The sequence below is a fragment of the Camelus dromedarius genome, chromosome 13 (assembly GCF_036321535.1).
Source record: "Camelus dromedarius isolate mCamDro1 chromosome 13, mCamDro1.pat, whole genome shotgun sequence".
NCBI classification, from domain to species: Eukaryota; Metazoa; Chordata; class Mammalia; order Artiodactyla; family Camelidae; genus Camelus; species Camelus dromedarius.
This window is the reverse complement of record NC_087448.1, coordinates 27,147,884-27,169,094: the sequence shown is the minus strand read 5'-3', so window position 1 is coordinate 27,169,094 and position 21,211 is coordinate 27,147,884.

Below are 21,211 nucleotides of genomic sequence, written 5' to 3'. Positions count from 1 at the left end.
AGCTGTTTTAATTCATTGTTTACATATATTTATATATATATATGTATGTTTGTATGTGTGTGAAATTAGATTACACCTATTTCATTATAAAGACTCAATTCTTTTTTCTTCTCTGTTTATGTGTACTCATTACATAGCTAATTCTCAGTCTTTGGTTTGCCACACAGTTTGGTTTGTAGTGTTCTTTGGAACCTCTAGGATTTTGGCATGTGTGTATCATCTAACCTTGGTTTTCTGTGCTGCCATAAATTTCCCACTTTTTATCTATGTTGGCCATTTTATGATAATTTTAGTGGAGGGCATGAGGAGCTAGATACCAGATACTCATCCAGTAGTGGGTATTTGATATATTCTTGAGTTTTTCTGTCTGGGCCTCCAGGAATGGGGTTTTCTTCATTACAGAAATTTTATGTCCTGAGAAATAGAAGTCCTATCTGGGTCTGGCTCCTTGGGGATATCTGAAAGACTTACTTAGCATCCTAAAGCACCTCTGCTCTGGAATTTCTCATGTCGTATTTGCACACCCTGAAAACAAAGCCTGAACGTTTGCTACAAAGAGCTTTAAACAAATGATTCTTGAGGACATCCTCAGAAATTACTGGCTAGTTCTTTGGTTGTTTTGTTACTGTTCTTACCAGTGCCTAATAATTTTCAAATTCATGCTCTGATTTGATAAACAGATGTCCTTATTCATTCTGCCTGAATTAACCAGTTGGCTACTAAGAACCAAATCCTTCCAGTTTAGAATTATCACAGATTGGGATTTTCTTTACAAAGCAAATTTTGTTGGTTATACATACATTTAGGGTTCTAATCCATCACACATGTTATGAATAAACTTACAAAAAAGACCCAAAGTGAATAATCCAAAGAACTGCTTTCTCTTATTTCATATGATGAATAATAAGGTTTTCCTTCCTCTGCCTTTTTTTCTTAGTAATAAATGCTATCTAATTTTCTTTGAGAACAGCTTTTGTTGTCTTTCATATTTTTGATATTAAGTAGTCATTTTTAATTTTTTCTAGGTAGTTTTTAATTCCTCTTTGATTTTTTTTTTTAATTGAAGCATTAGCTAAGAATATGTATATATATATAAGTTTTCAAGTACTTTTCTGGACACTTTTTTTTACTATTTCCATATTTATTGGATTATGATCAGAAAGTGTGATCTTCACTTTTTTTTTTTTTTACAGTTAAAATTTTCTTTGTGGACAAGTTCATATTGATTTTCATATATGTGTCATGTAAATGCAAAATTTTTATATTGTAAGATGTGATTATGTAGATCTATTAGGTTTTTTGCTTGTTTATATTAAAGTCTTCCATGGGCCTTTTATTTTTATTCTACTAGTGATTCTGAATGAAGCATGTTGAAAACTCCAACTATGTTTTTATCTTGGCTGTTTTATCTTGGTTCTCTTGGCTGCTCTTGAATATTTTTACATTTCCTAGTAGGTGCTATGCAGTGTGTTCCATGTAGGTTTATGAGTATTGTCTTTAAAATGTTGCCTTTTATCATCACAGTCTTTTCCTAAATATCTTATTTGCTTCAAGAGATTGCATCATGTATTTCTAAATGGTCTGTCACCATGTGTTTAGATTATCAATGTAAATTGTAAAGTTTGTTTCTTACCACTGTTTTAGGTCCTATTTATCTTCCCCTGTTGTGAGTTTTTGGTTCTGCTTCTGATGTGTTAAGTACTTAGTCAAGTATTTCCCTAAGATCTGTTATGTGGGTCACACCCTCTCAGAACTGCATGTTCTCAAATATCTATTTATACCCTGACAGATGGCTGGCATTTTGGCTGGCTATAGAATTGTTGAGTTCTTTTTTCTTAGTAGTGATTTCATACTTTCTAGCGTTTAGAGTGGCATAAGTGAGACCATGAGTGTCAATATAAGTACTTTTCCTTTGAAGTTGACTACTTCTCAGTCTAATACTTGTAGGTTTTCCTCTTAATTAATGAATTTCATAAATTTTACCATGCTGTGCTGACTCTACGCCTTTTATCATCAGTCAGGATTGAGACCTGTAGACATGTGTTTAATGCAGTTTTTTTTTCATTTTTGTTTGTTTATTGCCTATTCTTTATTGTTATTTTATTTTTTCTGGAACTATAGTAGCCATATTTCAGGATTCTTGGATAGTTCCCTCAAGTCTTTCAAATTTTCTAAGATTTCATCTCTTTACATTTTGACACGTTTCTTCTACTTTTTCCTTTTGGCTTTATATCTGGGCTGAGTTGTGGATATGCTTAATCTAGTAAATTATGCAGTATAGAAATCGTGTTTCTTTTTGTATGCCACAGAAACTCCTTAGTAGTAGTATAACTATTCTGTTCAAATTGCTGCCTTTCTCCTTGTAGATGGCCCCCAAGATTCTCTCCTCCTAGTGTATACACCCAGTAGAATCCTCCTGCCTTGAGTATGGATGGACTCTGAACACGATGGCAATAGTTACTCATGTGGTTAGCTTATGATGCATGATACAAGTGATGGGATAGTGTTCAGATGCCATGAGAGACAACTTAAAATAGTTTTCCTTAGCTTTATACTTTAACAGTATATTTAGTTGCCCTATTGGGTTGTTACACAGTTCTTCAGGAGTATAGCACAGTGGTAGAGCATTTGACTGCAGAAATCCTACAGGCAATTCTTGGAAATACCCAAGAATCCTGAAATATGGCAAAAATGTGCCAAAGCTCACAGATTTGGTAAGTGGCAGAGGTGAGATTCAAAGACACACTTTTCTGGCCTCAGATTCTTTCCTTTTAAGCACTGCATTATGTCAGATGGTTTCCATGATTTTAGTAGCAAGTGGAAAGGCTACAACTATGTGATCATTATCTTTATACCTCTATAGCCTGCTGCAGTGATTATCTTATAACAGATATTTGTAGATGAAACCAGAAAGTAAAAAAGAGGAAAACAAGTGATTAGATATTGAGATGGTGTTGGGTAGAAAGAAGATACCAAGGATTTTTGACAGAGCATAAAAATTAGTGATTTGGATAATCAGATGATAGTAATATTGGTAACAGTCAGCCTCTAACTGAAAAGCCTAAGGTTGCTAACTTTGTCATTTCACCTTGAGGCTTTTTCCTTGATGAAAATTTGGATTTTCAGCACTTTCCCCAAACTTACTTGAACCATTTATGTGAATAATACATAGAGGTTGTTATAATATCTTCCTCATTTTATAAATGGCTTTAAGTATTTCAGAGAGCTTTTATCTTTATTATTTTTTATAATATTAATATATAATCCAGACAACCTCAAAAAATAGCTGATACATGGATTGGGATCCAAAATGAATACTTCCACTTTGGAAACAGGGGTAACTCAGAGGTCTGTAAATTATTAACTCAACAAACATTTATTAATAAGCTACTGTGTCAGACACTTTACTAGGCAGAGAGGTTACGGCAGAGCCCCTGCTTTTGGGAAACACACAATCTCCAGGGAACACAACTATTGAAGTTGAAAGTGTTATGGGAGTACACGTTTATCAGGAGAGTCAGGAAAACTACTGTGAAGATGCGGTATGGTGGGAAATAAAAGCAAGTACAATGATGAGAAAGAACATTAAATGATCCAGAAGCTCAAAGAAGCCCAAATGTAAAGAGCAGCAAGGAGATAATAACAAGAGATGATGCTGGAGTGGTAACTGGGAGGCTGACCATCTAGGGCCTTGTAGGGTCTGTAACAGATATGAACTTTATCCCAAGGGAAATGAAATGGAAAAGCATTGAAAAGTTGATTTAAAATTGAAGAGTGATATGATCAGGGTTGCATCTTTTGCTGTAAAGTAGAGAATGGATTATAGAGAATAAGAATGGAAGCAGGTGGTCAACCAGAAAACTCTTGCCATACGTCAGCCAAGAGAGAAGATTCTCTTGAGTCAGTATGAGGGAAGGAAGATGAACATAAATGGCTTCAGGGAATAGAGATGATTGTTTGGATATTGTTACGCAGGAGAGGGAGACATCAAGGATGACTTCCAGTTTCTAGTTTGAGAATGTTGGTGTGTGTTGTGTGGAGGGTGTGTAATTTAGGGGGAAATATGATGAGATCAGTTTGGGACATTTGAGTTGAACTGCCTCTGAAAGGTACACATGGAGAGGTAAAATGGACTGTTGGAAATATCAATGTGGAGCTCAATTTGGGATTCATAATTGAAGGCATGGGGATAGACTGGAAGTATGAATTGAGAAGAGAGGAGAGAGAAGGAGAACTCTGGCTAGGTGGAGGAGGGTGAGCCAGGAAAAAGAAAGGACACTGAAAATGGAATATTCCATGAAGGAACAACATGGTTGGTTGTATCACTATTTCCAAGCCGTCTAAAAAGTTGAGAGTGAAAAAGTGTCTGCTGGGTTCAAGACAAGGCAGTCACCGGGGTCTTAGGAGAAATTTGGTGGAGTGGGGAGGGGGGCGCTGAAGCCAGACTGGAGTGAGCTTAAGATAAGTGGAACCCAAAGAAAAACAGGGAATTAAAATAAAATTTGACTCTGAGGAAGAGGTGGGGCAGGGTTATTACTAAATAAAAATTGGATTATCAGAGGCTTTAAATTGTTTTATTTTATTTTATATAAATTGCAAGAAGCTGAAGCTTATGTAAGTTCTGATAAGGAGAAATAGAAAGGAAGGTATTGTTCCCTCCATCTTCCTCTGAGATCACATAGCTCTAGATAGAGCTGGAATTGGCAGTTCTAGTCTGGGGATTCTCATTACTTTATTATTCTAGAGTTAAATTATGAGATTAGATTAAACAGAGGGAAAATATCATGTTAGAGCATTAGATAGTATTTTTACACGAATTGAATTATAGACGAGGGGGAAGCTATAGCAAGAGTTGCCAGGTCAGTTGTAAAGTTATTATGAAGTAAGTATATTTGCATGACAGCTCATCCCAAAGGGTGGAACCATAAGCACATTGAGTTATTGCTTTGTGAGGAGGGATGCAGGGAGCTGGTGATTTGCGCAGAGCACCTGTATTAGTCTGGCTGAGATTCTGGCAAGAGACCTATAGCTTCAAACTACCTTGTTGTTGTAAGTTTTATTGTTACCATCAGTTTTTGCAGTGTTGGGATTTCAAGGGTGGAAGCAAACCAATCCCACTTCTGACCACCCCCTTCCTAGCTATTGATGTCCTAAAAGAGGAACAATTGCTAATCTTAATGGTCAGAGTTCCAGAATTTTCTCTGAATCAGTTTTCCAAAGGTTTCTATATTAAAGACATGTAGCCCATCTCTTCTTCACAGCTTTTTCTCTATGAGACTTGATGATTGAGAGGCCAAGGGCTATACTCAGCAGCTCTTACCAATGTTCTTCCTCTGTGTATCTAACCATAGATTATTAGGGCCTGGCAGCAATTATCAATAAAATTATAACTTAATTTCATTTGGCTACTGGTTCTTTGTGTGATCATTCTTTGTAAACCCATGGGAAGTGGCATAAGAAGATGAGGGGATATAAATGATTTACAGGGAAGGATTTGGACTTTCCCCAGTCTCTGGAAGTAATATTTGTGGCACCTCAATACATACTAGTAACAATAGAGGTGATAGATTCCTTTAATACATTTATCCAAAATATCAATTTTAATAATTCATTTATGGGAGATTATTTGCAAAAATAGCTGCAAAGCTCCACATTTACTTTTATCTATGCCCTTTGTCCTGTAACATTGCAGCTCACCCCTTCATGAACTGAAGTCTATTTCTCTACCCTTAAACCAAGACTTTCTTATCTGGTAAAACTCAATGGAAGTGGTGGTCTGGCAGGTCCACATTCAAGTTTCATGAACACTTAAGTGCTTCTGGTCTCTGTTTTGGGACCCCTACCATGGCCATATGAACAAGCCCAGGCTAGTCTCCTGGAGGATGAGGAACAGATCACCAGAACTGTGAAGCCCAGTTGTCCCAGCTGAGGCCCTAGAGATGGAGAGAGCCCAGCCAAGATTAGCAGAGCTACTGGCTCAATTTGTAGCTGACCATGAGACATGAATGTGCCACATCAGAATATCTCAACTGAGCACAGCCTAAGTTGCCAACACTCAGGATTATGAGTTACATACGTAGCTATTTTTTAAGTGACTGAGCTTTGGTATGGTTTGCTACCCAGTAACAGCTAGCTGATACATCATTCTCTCCTATCCCTTTATGCTCATCATGCCTGCCATCACCCAAGAGATGCCACTGCTGGGGAAGTGGGTAGTTATCAAGTGGCTGCTCTCTCATTAGACTGTACTGGTTGTTATACAACACAGTTTCCCACAGATGTTTTTAGGGCTCAAATTTTGTTGATATCTGAGATTCTATTGCAAATAAGCAACTACACTTATTTGAAATTATATCATTTATTACACCAGTTGTTTACAAACAATATGTTTCTGGGCACAGCACAGATTGCCTTTATTATAAACCACTGGGTGTGACCTACAGGAAACAGCACATTTTCCCTTGTCTTATTTTACACTATAATCAGTACATTTAAATCACAGAGTGAATCCAGAATATCAATCTGTTTAGCATGCTTCTGTTTAATTCACTAACAACATAAAATATATGTGCATTTGGCAGTTGAAATGAAAAATAATGAGGCACTTAGAGAAATTAGATTACTACATTAAAATATAATAAGAATTTAATGATACAAGTAACATATACCCCTCGTACATTTTGATATATGGGAAGCTACACAATTATCAACAGTGTGAATTTTCCACTTTTCGTTGCCAGAAAGTATTCATGTGATTTACAATCAGATGTAATAATGTTGTTCTACTGGAATAAAATCTATTATGACATTATATGATTTTTATTAATTCTATTCTATCAGATAATTAGAGACCTCCAATGTTTTTTTAAAATGACAAGAGTAGAGACCTCAGCTCATTTTACACTTTTTAATTTCAATGCTTGTCTTCGGCTAAATCTTTTCCATAAATTTCAATTCAACAAAACATAGATGCTGCACTAAGTTAAAGCTTAATGAATTGGTTAGAACTCATGAAGCAGTCAAAGAAACTGGATTTTTTTAGACTCAAATATTTCAATTTATGTGAAGTTTAGTTGAAGGGAATCATGCTTGAATCACTCCTATGACTAACAGCATTGAGTATGTGTGGTATCTTTGATGCTAAGATGTCAGGGTAAATAGAGACAGCTTCAGAGTAATGGATGATGCTCAAATGAGATCTGCTGAGGATTTTGGGGTCCTTTGGCGTGAAATCTCTAGCAGATACATGGCCGACTGCTCTGTGGAGTGCTTTTTGGTTATGGCATACAGTACTGACATCCCTTTCTCAGAGTGACAGTGACACATACCCCTTCCTATAGATTGATTTTGCCAAGCTGTATGACTCAATTCATTTAGAAAGTTTGAGCTCAGCAAACAGACAAGGTAGCACATCAACATGGGAGAGACAAGCATAGCATTTCGTAACTGATCACGGTAAGATTAACAGCAATTTGTTTTTCTCCATTAAAGGCAGTTCAACTATAAGAGCTATCTTTGCATTGCTGAGTGGAACTATCTACCCAAACACATGGCCACCAAGACTAACATTTAGTTTTGCTAAATTCAGGTGCCTTTATTATTCTTTTTAGGAGAGTTTGGTTTTTTTATCACTTTAGATCGATGTTTAATTTAGAACCATTTTTCCTCCCTTTCATAAAAATGCACACATTTTGCCTGAACTTGTTTTAAAAATACTTTTTTTAATGGAAAAACACAAACTAAGAGGAAATTAACTACAAAAAGGGCAAACCAGTAATAATTTTCATCTTATTAAATCTAATGGAATCATCCTTGTTTTCTTAACATATCCGATGAGGTCTAAATCCAAATACGAGACTTAAGACGCTCTGCCTTAAATTCGAGTGATCTAATTATGCAACTTAATGTCAAAGGGAAAAGTATGAATTTTCTAGCTTCTTATTTGAGGTGTGGAGGTAGAACACAGAGATGGAAGAACTGTAGAACCAAAGAGATCCAGGATGGATCAGGCACCAGAAGGAAGTTCTAGAAACTTTCAGGTACAAGGCAGAAGTCTGAGATTAGCTGTGCTATTCAGTGGCAGAACATACAGAGGAAATTAAAATAAGGTCCTGGACTTCAAGTAGACTTGGGAGCCTCAAGCTCCCAGGTAAAATTACTGAAGAGTGAAGAGTGATGCAAGGCAAATGGGTAAATGAGGTGGGCAGGTAAGGACCAGAGGGTACATAGGAAAAGAAATCGTGAGCGAAAACCTCCTGAAGCGAGCTTTCTAAAAAGGTCAGAATACACTGAGCAGCATGATTCAGACACACAGTAGAAATTTAATCACCTAGGATCACTTCTCCAACCAGGAGGAATCTGCTAATATATTTCCCACTAAATAGAAGCCAAGCTCAAGTTCAAATAGACAAAGCCCCAGAGTTAAACACCAATAAATTATTCATAGTATATATAGTATATATATAACTCATGTAACATCTTTTATTTTTCATGCTACTTTCTTGCTTAGCATCCCAATTTTATCTTACAATTATACTGTGAAGTGTGCATTCCAAGCACCACTGAATGCAATTACTAACATAGAAAGAAAATGGAAGAATTTTGGTAATTTGTAGTGACCCAGCTGGTAAGATGCAGAATTGAAACTAGAACCCAAAACTTCTGACAGCCAGATTTGCCTTCTGTACTCCTTTTCAGGGGTCACCAAAGTGTTTCTGTTAGGGGCCATTGTTATGGGTTGAATTGTGTCCCTCTCACCCCAAATTCATACATTGAGGTCCTAACCCTCACTATCTCAGAATGTGACCTTATTTGGAGGTCACAAACTAACAAGTTCATAAAGGAAACATCTTTGCTTTGTGAGCCATATGGTTTTTGTTACAACTACTTAACTCTGCTATTGTGGCACAGAAGCAACCGTAAAAAATATGTAAATGACTGAGGAGGGCTATGTGCCAATAAAACTTTATTTACAAACACAATTGGCGTGGGTTATAGTTTGCTACTGCTGTTCTATAGTTTGTTGCTTTGATAAATGGATGCTGATGAGGTTGTGAATGAGTGGCTAGATATAAGCATAGGGCCAGAGACCCATATAGATGAGTGAAGTTGGCCAGCAGTCTGCAAAACAGAAGAGAAAAAAGGAACAATTACCTTCAGGTCATTCTCAAGCGCCCTTTCTCAACTACTTTTTAACAGGTTTAAAGTGACTGCTGGATTTAACACACAGGGACATAATTGTGGATTAAAGATGGCCATAAATTTTTTGCTGATCCTCTCATCATGAAGTGGGTCTATTTACCATCCTTTTTAATCTGAGTTAACTTTGTGAGTTGTTTTGACCTCTAGGAGTGCTGTAGACATGATTTTGTACCACTGCAAGGCCTAAGTCATATGAGGTCTGGAATTTCTGCTTTTACTCTCTTGGAGCTCTGAGCCATCATATAAAGAGGTCCAGCTACCCTGCTGGAAAGACTCTATGAAGAGAGAGATTTTTCTATTCAAGCCATCGAAGCTGAAGCATCAGGCATGAGTGTAACACCGTCTTGATGCTCTAACACCCAGTTGAGCTTTCACTGAAGCCTTTTTAGTGACCCCAGCTAACACCACATGGAGACAAGTCACTCCTACCTGGCCTGCCCAAATTGTAGAGCTGTAAGCAAACAAATGATTGTGGTTTTAAGGCACTAAATTTGGAATGGATTTTTTTATGCAGTGACAACTGATGCAGACAACTTGATTGCCCAGGATTTCCACTCAGCCCGTCATAGACTTTCAGTGCTCCTAATGCCTTCTCGTCCTCATCAAGACTCACCCGCCCCGAGAAAATTTCAGACTTTGTAGTAGGTGGTTGGTGTTGAAACAAAAGGGGACTGTGGTTAAAGACCTGTACTATTATGCCTTAAGCCTTTTACCTAAGTGCCCTGCTAAGTTATAAGACTTTTTTGATGGAAGATGTGGTAAAGAGAAATATTTTAATCCTACAGCCTGATATCAAATTATCCTTACTGTTAATCACACTGTGTAGAGCTACAGAGACACACCAGGAATATGAAGTTATTTAGTCCATTCTCAATCCAGGGGAAGTCTTTGTCTCTTTGACCTTCCTGCAGAGGGCATCATTATATGCCATTTCATATAGGCGTTCCCTTTCTAGCGACCTAAAACACGTTCTAATTTGAGTTCTGTAGTTCAGAACATCACTCATGCTTTTTAAGATGCAGACTTAGGTTATGTGGCATTTATTAGGAAGAAAATTGGTGACCATTTCCTAGATAGGAGAAACCACAGACTTGAATCCTTTTCTGCAGCTGAAGTTTTGGAAACATCATGCTAGAGACTACAGTTAGAGCGGCCACTTGGGTAAGGTTATCACTGACCACTGGTTAGCACTTACAGATGACCTGCTCTAATGTACTGACAAATAGCTACTAACTACCCCTTGACTCCTTCATAGAAACCACTGGACAGAAACTCCCAGAAGCACATGGAGGCTCTTTTGTTCTTGCTATAAAACTATAGGGCAGGAGAAGACAAAGATGGAAAGAAGTGTAGAAATTAGGATGACCTTTTGGGACCCTGACTTTGGCAGACTATGGGGGACTGGCTGCCTGGATGATCTTTTTGCCCACAGTACCTTTCTTCCAAATTACTGAGTCTTTTTCACACATGCTTTTAAGACTACCTGAAAGTTTACCGAATAGAGATTAATTAGAGTTACTTATCATTCACCTGTTAAAAGTATACATAATTTTCAAAGCGTTAATAGGCTTCACACATTTGTGTAAATTTGTTCAACAAAATAATACTTAAAATTTGGCTTGCAATTTAGTTGACACCATGAATTCGTGTAGTCTATAGGTTAAATTTTATTCCTCACCGTGATCATGTGATTAAGACAAAGAACTATTATCATTCTCACAGAGGAACATGAGACACAGGTTTAAGTCAATGGTCTTTTTTCCTAACTCCCACCCAAGAGCCACTGCACAAAGAGATTCTGAGATGTGGTTTCAGGAAAATGAAATCAATACTTTTGGGAAATAAATGATGTAAGTGAGGCTGGAGGAGTGGAGATAAAAACCAGCAAGGCCCTGGGCTCAGGGTCATGGGTGGAGGGAGGCACCATGTACTAGGGGAGCAACTGAAAAAGGTAAGTGACAGAATTTCCAAGACACAATTTGCCTATTTCAAAACTCTTTTTGAGGCTCGCCCTGCCATTAACTAGAAGGAGGAAAGGCTTTACTTGTCATCCTTCTCCCTTCCTCTCTGCATGGTTGGATCTGAACTCAGGACAGATCTTAGGCCCCATTTCAACACTATTAATAGTTGGGTCAGTTTTGTGTGATGTTTCAGCCACATGATTGCTATGTATACAGTTGTTTGTATGGAAAAGCAGTCCATTTGAATGATGGCTTTACAGATTTGAGGAGTAAAGCCTATTTTTAAACTGAGAATTTTCTACCTATTGTTTCAGAGTTGGGTGGTTGTTGTTATAACTCTAAAGAGAGTGGATTACATCTTAAAAATGGACTCAGATTAGAAACAGCGACTTATGTCAGTTCCATAAAACTGAGATAGAGTGAGGCACTTTCCATCCTAAACCCGTGCAACACTTATTTTAAAAGAGAATTAAAAAGGCATCTCCTTTGACAGGCGACTTTGCCATTCATCAGTTTCTGACTCTGCTCTCTAAGTGCAAAATAAACCCACTGCACGTGCTCATAAGCATGTGCAGAAATAACATATTCTCAGTAGATGGAGGGAAGACAGTTAATTAACACTCACTGTATAATTTTAATGGAAATTAAACACAGGAGTTCACAAGATAAACACATGTTAGAAACAATTTAATCGGAGGAGCTAAGAGGACAGAGACTGTCAACTTGGTACCCAGAAAGGTGTACATACCTTCAGTGCTTTTCTTCTTCTCCTAGGCTCAGTCAGGAATAATGTTTAACCATATGGCATTTTTTCTTAAATGCCTAGGTTAAATAACATAAAAGTTTTATGCGACTTGATTCTTGATCTTGATTATTCATGTCTGAATGTTCTCTGCTTTGAAATTTGAGTATTGATGTCACTTCTTTGTCATCTTCTGATTGAAACTGTGGCCTCCCTTAGATGAAGAGATTTTCTAAATTCTAATCTATGATTAGATGCAAATCAGAGCTTTTTGGGGTCCTGTCCTGTCATCTTGTTTTATAGCCAAATAGGTTAGATAGATGGCTAGTAATGGAGTCACTATGAACCAGCCTTCCTCCTATTTGCACATTTAAATGGTTTGTGAAATCTTTCTAAGTGAACTAGCACACTGTACGGAATGCTAGGAAGAGATTTTGGCATGTGGACTATAGGGAGGCAGAAAGCATGTTGCAAGCTTTGGGTTAAGACAGACATGAGTTCATTTCCTAGCTCTGCTAAATAGGGCTCAAGATTCCTGAATCCTCTGAGCTCCAGCATAAAAAATCTGCTCCTAAACCAATTATCCAGTTAATGACTTTATTAGTAGAATATATATTCTTCCAAGTTGCCTGCTTCTAGAAATCAAGCTAGGACTCTTGACATAGCTTATCAACTGCTTTCTATAAATTTATATAAAAATGACTGTTTTTTCCCTCAATTTCACATTTTATTTTTATTCTGTAGAACTTATTAATTTGCCTCCAGATTTAGTGCTGATTTGCATAAATATCATTTCTTGATTAAATTAAGACATGTACTATTCCAGCACATCAAATCTACTTTAGCAACATTTGATAGATCACATTTTTAGTATTTCCCTACTCCTGCTTAATAATCATCAGTATCTTGATTGCCCCACACCTGCATGTGGCTCCTGGATGGAGGTACACCCAGACCTGGGCAGCTTCCGTATTCTGGACTTCTTTGTTTTTCTGGCTTCATCAGACATCAAACCATCAATACATAAGTGTTCTTTGTGACAGCTGTCGAGTTATTTCATGTCTCCTTTTGACAGAAATAATGGCTTTAATGATAGATACCCATCATCCCAGTAAGTAAGAAAACATGGGAAATGCAATATTTTACTTTGGGTGTATTATTATTACCATTATTTTGACTATTCTTATCATCAGTCACCTTCAATGACTAGACTTTATTCTTGGGAACACATCTCCCATCCCCACTGAGAAGTTCCCCTCTGGGAACCATTAGTTCAGCTACTGAGGGGCTTTCTCTCCTTGCACAGGCAGTGACTGGGCACAGCCTGCATGAGGCCTAGTATGGACATTAGCTGTTAATGTAAGTGATAATGACAATGAATTGTCCACTTGAATATAATACACACAGTTTTTAAAGGTTTGCCTTTTCAAATCAGTAATGAATAGAAGGCAAAAAGTTCAGCCAAGACCAGACTGTGGACGTGCGTTGATCTCTCAATGAAGCCTCTTCTCTTTCATTAACAGTCACAGGTGGTCTGAGTTCATGCCTTCAGGGCCAGTGACCCTGACAGTACAGGCCACTTTACACACTGTCATTTCCTGACTTCTGCCTTCCCTGTGATGGATTAAAACAACAAAGGAATCAGTAGAAAAAAGAGGGCCGGGGATAGCTGGTGGGAGGCAAAGTCAATGAGACATCGCGGTGTTTTTGCTATAGGCTGGGACTCCTGGGTGAACAGCATCCCGGTGGCCTCCCATAGAGATGGGGGCTGGCCAGCCGAATCCCTCTCTCTGCTTGAATGGCTCACAAAGAGCCCAGGCATGCCATACTGGTGATCCAGGTCATCTGTTTCATATGCCTCCTGTGAGATGGGAAAAAAATATGTGAAGCGTTCTAGAGGAGCTTGAAATGACTGATGATGTTGTCATGTGGTATCGCTTGGGCTTATATTAAAAGTAGTGCTTCTCTCTCCTGTGTCTCCTACTCACTCTGGAAAAGAATTTAAAGTCAAGCCAGGCAGCTGCTAAGGTCAGAAGTAGAAATTGTTATTTATAGTTTAACTCTGATTTTCTTTCTGAAACAGATAAAATAAAAACATGAAAAGGGGGCACATCACCTAGGCTCTCCTTAGTAGGACTGATACTGAGGCATTTGTCAAGTTGGAGCATGAATGTCTTGTATTTTGGGTCTGTACTATGTTTTCAACATTACAATACTACTTAATGTGTTATGACCGTGTGACATCTAGTTGTTCTTATGTTCCATGAATTAATTTACTACTCAAAAACAATATCCAACATTTTTTTACCTAGTTTACAAGTAAAATGGGATTTTAGGGAAAAGAGTAGAGCAAGAAATTTACTTGAAAATAAAAAGTTGGGGTGATGTCAAATTCTGAATGAGTCTGACTATGCTCTGAGCACTCAGCATTTTCTGAGGATTGATGTCCAGCCAGGAGGAGTTGATGGTCCTTGGCTGAAACCCGGTCCATTAACTCCAACCAGTCATTAATTGCCTGGAAATGTCCTGGGCTGAGGTCATTATTGCTATTATAAACTGAATTAATGCCTTGTGCCTTAGCCAATAAGATTATTTGAATTATCTTTATTCTCCATTCAATTTATAATTATAAAAATGTACCACAGGCAATCAGACTGGATGATAGATTAATCACATGCAAAATTACATTTTAAATGAATTGTTTTTGATTCATACAGCTACCCAAAGCACGGGGAGAAGTTGATTTCTCAGTGTTGTCATATATTGAAGTTGATTTGCTATGCTGCACCCCTGACCTCTCAACCCTACTTCCTGGTTCAAATTCAAGTAAATAACTAAATTGTGTGGAAGCTTCAATTCCCATTTCTAGAAGCTGTAATATTTTGATTTTTTATGGCATGGGAAATTAGGATGGATGGGTATGGGGACAGCAGACCGGTTAGGTGTGGCGATAGTGTGAATCAATGAAAAAAGCTATAGAACGTGAAGCATATACACAGTGTCAGTCTTAACTTTGTACAGTATTTTGCCATTTTACAATCCCTTTCACTTTCATTATTTAATTTGTCTCTTTGAGTAACATTTTCAGTTAAGCATGTTAGATGTTATTATTTCATTTTATATATGAGAAAATTGAGGTCTAAACTGTAAGTATCTTGCCTTTTGTGATGGTGGTATGGATTGCCAGAGCTGTCTTCAATCCAAGGTTGTTTCTCTAGTGCTTGTTTGCAGCAAACCTCATTATTTTATTCTGGGATTTAAAAAAAATTTTCATATGAACAGTGACTCAGTATTACTAATATTAGTAAATATTAGTGTAGTTTAAAATGCCATCTTTCAAAGTCTTTCCATGTCTCCCAAGTCTTTAGAGGAAGAACGCTACAGAGTTACCCAACAATATAGTATTTCAATGCTTTATGATGGGGAGATCAATTTCCTGCTATAACTTCTCAAGTTCTGCTTAATCATTTGCATCTTTTTTAAGCTGTGAATATTTGTATTAATCTATAGCCTAACTGGATATATTTTATATCTACTTTGTTTCTGTACTCTATTCTATGTGTGAATAGACTTTTGCGCTAATAAAGAAACCTCCTATGGTATAAGTAACTGGAGTTTTATTGACATGCTTCAGCAAGGGGGAACAACACAAGGAAAACTCAGAAAAACGTATTAGTTAACAAAGAAAGCAGAGGTTTTTGTTGCTTATGATTGACCTCAGAAGTTCTTAGGGCATGCTGTATCAGAATCAGAGTGAGACTTTGGATTGACTGTTTTCTTAAGGTGAGGGTCAGTGCAAAACTAGATGATATTCTGAGCAAAGAAGTATTATGCAAGTCATGTGACACTGTATGGTTACAATGGTAGAACCAGTAAACGTGATTATTCTTAGCCTTGTATATCTTGCATATGCTGTTCTCTCCTGAATAATTAGTCTCTTCTGAACCCTCTCTTCCTTCTGGACAACGTCTAGCCAGGCTAGAGAGGTAGGCAGAGAAGACTCTCATTCCAGATCTATACTTCCATCACAATCTCTAGATGTACATTATCTCAAAAACAATAAACAACAAACAGACCCTGGGGTTGGACCAGGGTCTGTCCTTTTTCCTCCTTTCATCAGATGAGAAGTTGTTAAATCATGTCGTATGCCAATGGCTGTGCAGAAGTATTGAAGACTGGTGAGTCCACACTTGGAAATTACAATACTCACAAGGTCTGAGACCAGAATGATGATTAGAATTCAAAGCAAGGAAACACATCTAGAGTCCATTTGGGTCTACTTTGAAGAGTCACATGGACATCTTCTTAGAGTTGAATTGTTCTATTTGGCCAGTCATGTTTATCCAAATGCAAGGGAAGTGTTAGCAATGCTACAGATGTCGCATTGACAGGCTAATAGAAAATCTAAAGCTATTACTTTCATCATTATCGTCTGGACCAAAAAGTTTAGATTTGTCTAATGAGCTTAAAATGAGCTATGGAAATGTCATCTATAATAATGGCTAAGATTTAATTTCTTACCACCCTATTCAGTTGTGTAAATTTCTTGCCAACTTTTCCAATTGTATACACTCCACTACAAGGAACTATTGCTTGGATGTTGTACATACAAGAGTAAATTAGTGATTCTTCTGAGTAATTCTCCAAAGTAGCCTATATGCCTTCATTTTCTAAGTTTTGGGGCACCTGCTGCCAGGAGACTTTTTTTTTTTTTTTTTTTTTTTTTTTTTTACAAGGGATGGCTTCTTTGTGATAAACAAGCAAAGGACTGGTTTCATATAATAAAACAAAATAGTGTCCTAGAGGGCACAGACAATGTGTTAGTGTAGGAATCATTTAATATGACAGCAATGTCAGCTCTGTTTGGGGAAAGGCAGATTCCCTGGAGTTGAATAACTTCTGTAAAGCAGTTGAAGACTCTCTAGGGAGAAAAACTGAACTGTGTAGAAAAATAGCTCCAATATTTATTCTTACTTCCATCTTATTCCTGGTCTCAGTGGACATTACTGTAATGATTTTTGCAGAAGTACTTTGTTCTTCCAGGATCAGAGTCCTTTTTCTTTTTTTTTCATTACTAGAAGTTAGAGGATATTTTAGAGGATATATGTGGGGATATTTTAGGTACCAGAAGGGCCAGTGGAAGGAAAATGACTCTCTGACTAGTGTAGGGTAATGACTATTAGAATTTTATCCAGAGGATCAGGCAATTCTGAGAAGTAATCATTCTACGAACAGCCTTAAGATCTTGAACTCTTATCTAGGATAGGTTAGGAGTAATTCAAAGGATAGTGCATGGCATATTACGTCCATTTCTATTGGTGTTTATACTACGGGCTGTAATCCTTCCTTTGGTTCTGTTTCAAAGGATATTGGACAAGCTTGGGTAAAGGACTGGCTAGGCGGGTCTGAATTTTGATGGGTTCAGTCCCTAAAATCTAGCCAATATTGGTAAATTTTTGGGCCATGAGGAGTCTGGTACCTTTCAGAGATCTTCAAGTTATATCTACTTTAGACATAAGACGGTGTCCAAATTAGCTATGACCTGATTACGAAGAGGAAAATCCTCTGGATTTTCAAGGGGGAGGCCTCACACAGAGCAATTTAAACTGGTAGTTCCATTTACATTATGAATCTCTTGACCCAGCAAAAAAAGAGACACAATACATTTTGCTAATAGCTGACCTATTTTTAAAAACGTACTAGAGAATGTTCTTTAAGTAGAGGAAAGTGATACCAAAAGGAAACTCAGAGACTCAAGAATAAACATAAGGGAACAGAAAGATCAATTATATGGGTAAATCTAAATGACTATTGCATCAATAAAACAATGATAATGATGTTTTGTGGAATCTAAAGTAGATCTAGTCTTCAGCAGGGTCTGGGATCCTAGCACTGGCATGTTTCAGGACATCTGCTGCATTTCATAGCTGAGCCATGTGCCTTCTGAACAGTGGGAGATCTCTCCTGGCGTTACATTCTGCTTGCCAGCACATATGGGTGGTTTTGGGAATTCTCTTCAATCTCCAGTTCTGTGCCTTAGCTTACCTTTTTCATCCCTGCTGTACCACTCCTGGCCTTTGGAGGGTGGCTGTAGCTGGCCTCTCCTCTGTGATGACAGGGATCACCCCTGGGATAGTTCTCTCAACCTTCCTGCCCCTCGGTCAGTCTTCCTTAACTGAAAACTGGGGGTGCCAATAGTAATCCATAGTAATTTCTCTCAGCTCTCCCTTCCTGCCTCATTAGGGTACCATGCCCAGTAAAGATGTGAGGGAGAGAGTTGGAGGGTGATGCACGTTTTCCTTTGTGAGTTGGGCTCCTTGGGTTACTAATCCATCAGGCCAGCTCACACACAGCCCTGAAAGGTTTGTTGAATGTTAGACTGGTTACTCATTACCTTTATCAGTAGCAGATTGCTCCCCTTCTGTTTCAGAAATGACAGTGGCAGGGGATTGTTTTTCTCTTTTGCGAGCTTCTTATTTTCTGGAGTTTGGTTCATTTAGGTTTCTTTTTGTACTCAGTTCTTTAATGGATTTCAAAAACAACTATACTTATATAGCTCAATGGATTATTTTGGTTCATAACATGTATTTTTATTTTTTACTCCAGTTTACTGATGGGCAAGATAAACTTTGCTCTTATACCTGAAAAGATATGCCTTCTTTGAATGTGATAGTTATAGTAAAGAAAATGGTGAAGATGATGTTGGAAGTGATTTCAGAGAAAATATGACCAATAGATTTTATACCACCTCTAACAGATGTTAAGTTTCAGAATATTCTTAATTATGCGATAATATGGAAATTGATCATATATAAATGCTATGGCATGTGGAGGTATGATTCTATCAAGAATGTGTTTCTGCAAGGTAAGAAAGCAATTTGGTCCCAGGTTTTTAAAGATGTAAATTGGACTCCTGACTTGCTTATATGTCTGCTATTTTTGAAATTTTTAATGATCTTATTGCATCCGTACAATTAAGGAATGCAACACATGTTTTTAGTGGCAGAAAAGACTGAAGGGCACAATTTAAAGTTAGAAGCTTGGAAGACAGACTTTCTATAGATTATTACAACATTTTCCATGTTTCCATAACCAATAATTATCAAGGAAGTGAGTGATGATCTTGATACTGCACATCCAAAAAAGGCTGTCACCAAATACCTCATGAATTTGATGGACTATTTTGAATTTTATTTTCTATCACAAGAAGATCCTGCACAGGAAATTCATTGTTTTCATAAAATTATATAACAAATTTAACTATAACCTCATGGGGCAAATTGTCAGAACTGGTTACCCATGAAGGATTACTTATGAATTTTGAAAATACAGTATCATTTGCTTGACTTTATATGAAAGTTTGAAAAATCATTTGTTGAAATTTTTTTGAAAAGTCTTTTTTCCATTCCCATCAATGTATTTGTGACTCTGATTTCTCTAATATGTTTTTATACTAATAAAAAAAAGAGTTTAGACACATATTATCCCTTGCAAGTAGCATTATTGTCAATCCAACCCAGATTAGATAAACTAACAATCAAGAATTAAGTTCAGTTGTCACATTAAAAACTTTAAATATTGATGTACATGCCAGTGGGAATGAAAACTGGTGCAGCCACTGTGGAAAACAATGTGATTTCTCAAAAAACTAAAAATAGAACTATCATATGACCCAGCAATTCCATTTCTGGGTATATATCCAAAAAAATTAAATGTCTAAGTTGAAAAGATACATGTACCCAATATTCATAGCAGCATCATTTACAATTGCCAAGATATGGAAGGAAGCTAAGTGTCCATCAACACATGAATGGATAAAGATGTGGCATGTATATACAATAGAATACTACTTAGCCATAAAAAACAACAAAATTTTGCCATTTGCAACAACATGGATGGACTTGAAGTGTATTATGCTAAGTAAAGTAAGTCAGACAGAGAAAGACAAATATTGTATGATATGACTTACATGTGGACTCCAAAAAGTAAAATAAATTAGTCAATAAAACAAACAAAAAGACTCATAGATATAGAGAACAAACTAGCAGTTACCAGTGAGGAGGGGGAAAGGGGGAGGGGATTAAGTGGTACAAACTATTATGTATAAAATAAATAAGCTACAAGGATATATTATACAACACAAGGAATATATCCAATATTTCATAATAACTTTAAATGGAATATAACCTTTAAAAATAGTGAATCACTGTTGTACACTTGAAACATAATACCATACATCAAATATACTTCAATTAAAAAAAAAAAACAGGAAAAGCAAAAGATAAAAAAAATTTTAATAAATTAAGAAAAAAGTCCCCTCCCAAACATTGTATCTTATATTCTATAAATAACTATAGATAAAATTACAAATATCTAAACATGAAAATTATACATATTATAAAATCTAATTATAAATGATTTCAAAAATATTGGTGTACATGCTACTCATTGAAAGTGTGTGTTTAGGTGTTTCATACAAGGAACCGTATTTCAATCATAATTTTTTCTTGGATTACAACTGCAGAATGACAAAAAGTTACAGATTTAATAGTCTTTCTATATATTAGTTGCCTAAAAGCACAATGAGCAACTTGTATAATTTCTGTAATTCTTTTCTTTTTCCTCTGTTATGATAGCTCTAGCTATATTTATCAAAATGTAATCATATGTCCACATAAACTAATAATAAAAAATGTGGGCTTGAATTTTGTATTTCTTTTTTGTCCATTTTATTTTTCTGTTAACTTATTTTTATTGTACTTTACAGAAATACTGTTTTCTGAAGAATTGTACAAAAAATTTTTTAATTGGTTCTTTATCATAGATAGTTCGGAAAGCATCATTCTAAAGCATAATTACAGAATTTCACAATTTCATATTGCACACCACTTGTGCTCTTTTTATTCAATTTGTTCAATTGCTCCCTTGCTATTAAGCAATACATTTTAATGTTTTCCTGTTTGCAAGCTTTGTTTTCAGTAACAGCAAGTCAATAAAAGCTTCAAAAGCTGATGAGCTCTGGCACTTCATTTATTGAATACTTTGATTTAAGATTTTTAAATGATTTTTGAACAAAATCTGCTGAAATTTAGAGGACTCATTTGCAAATGTTCAATACCATTTTAAGACAATTAACTTAAAAAGTAGTTCTCCAGATTCTCAAAATACTAAAATCCTATTGACATTCATTGGTCAGAAAAGAGAAAAAGCATATAGTGCTATGATGACATATTTATTTTATATTCAAGATCAGCCTAACGAAAATTTTATAGTTCAATTATTCTGTGCATATATAAAAGTATTTATA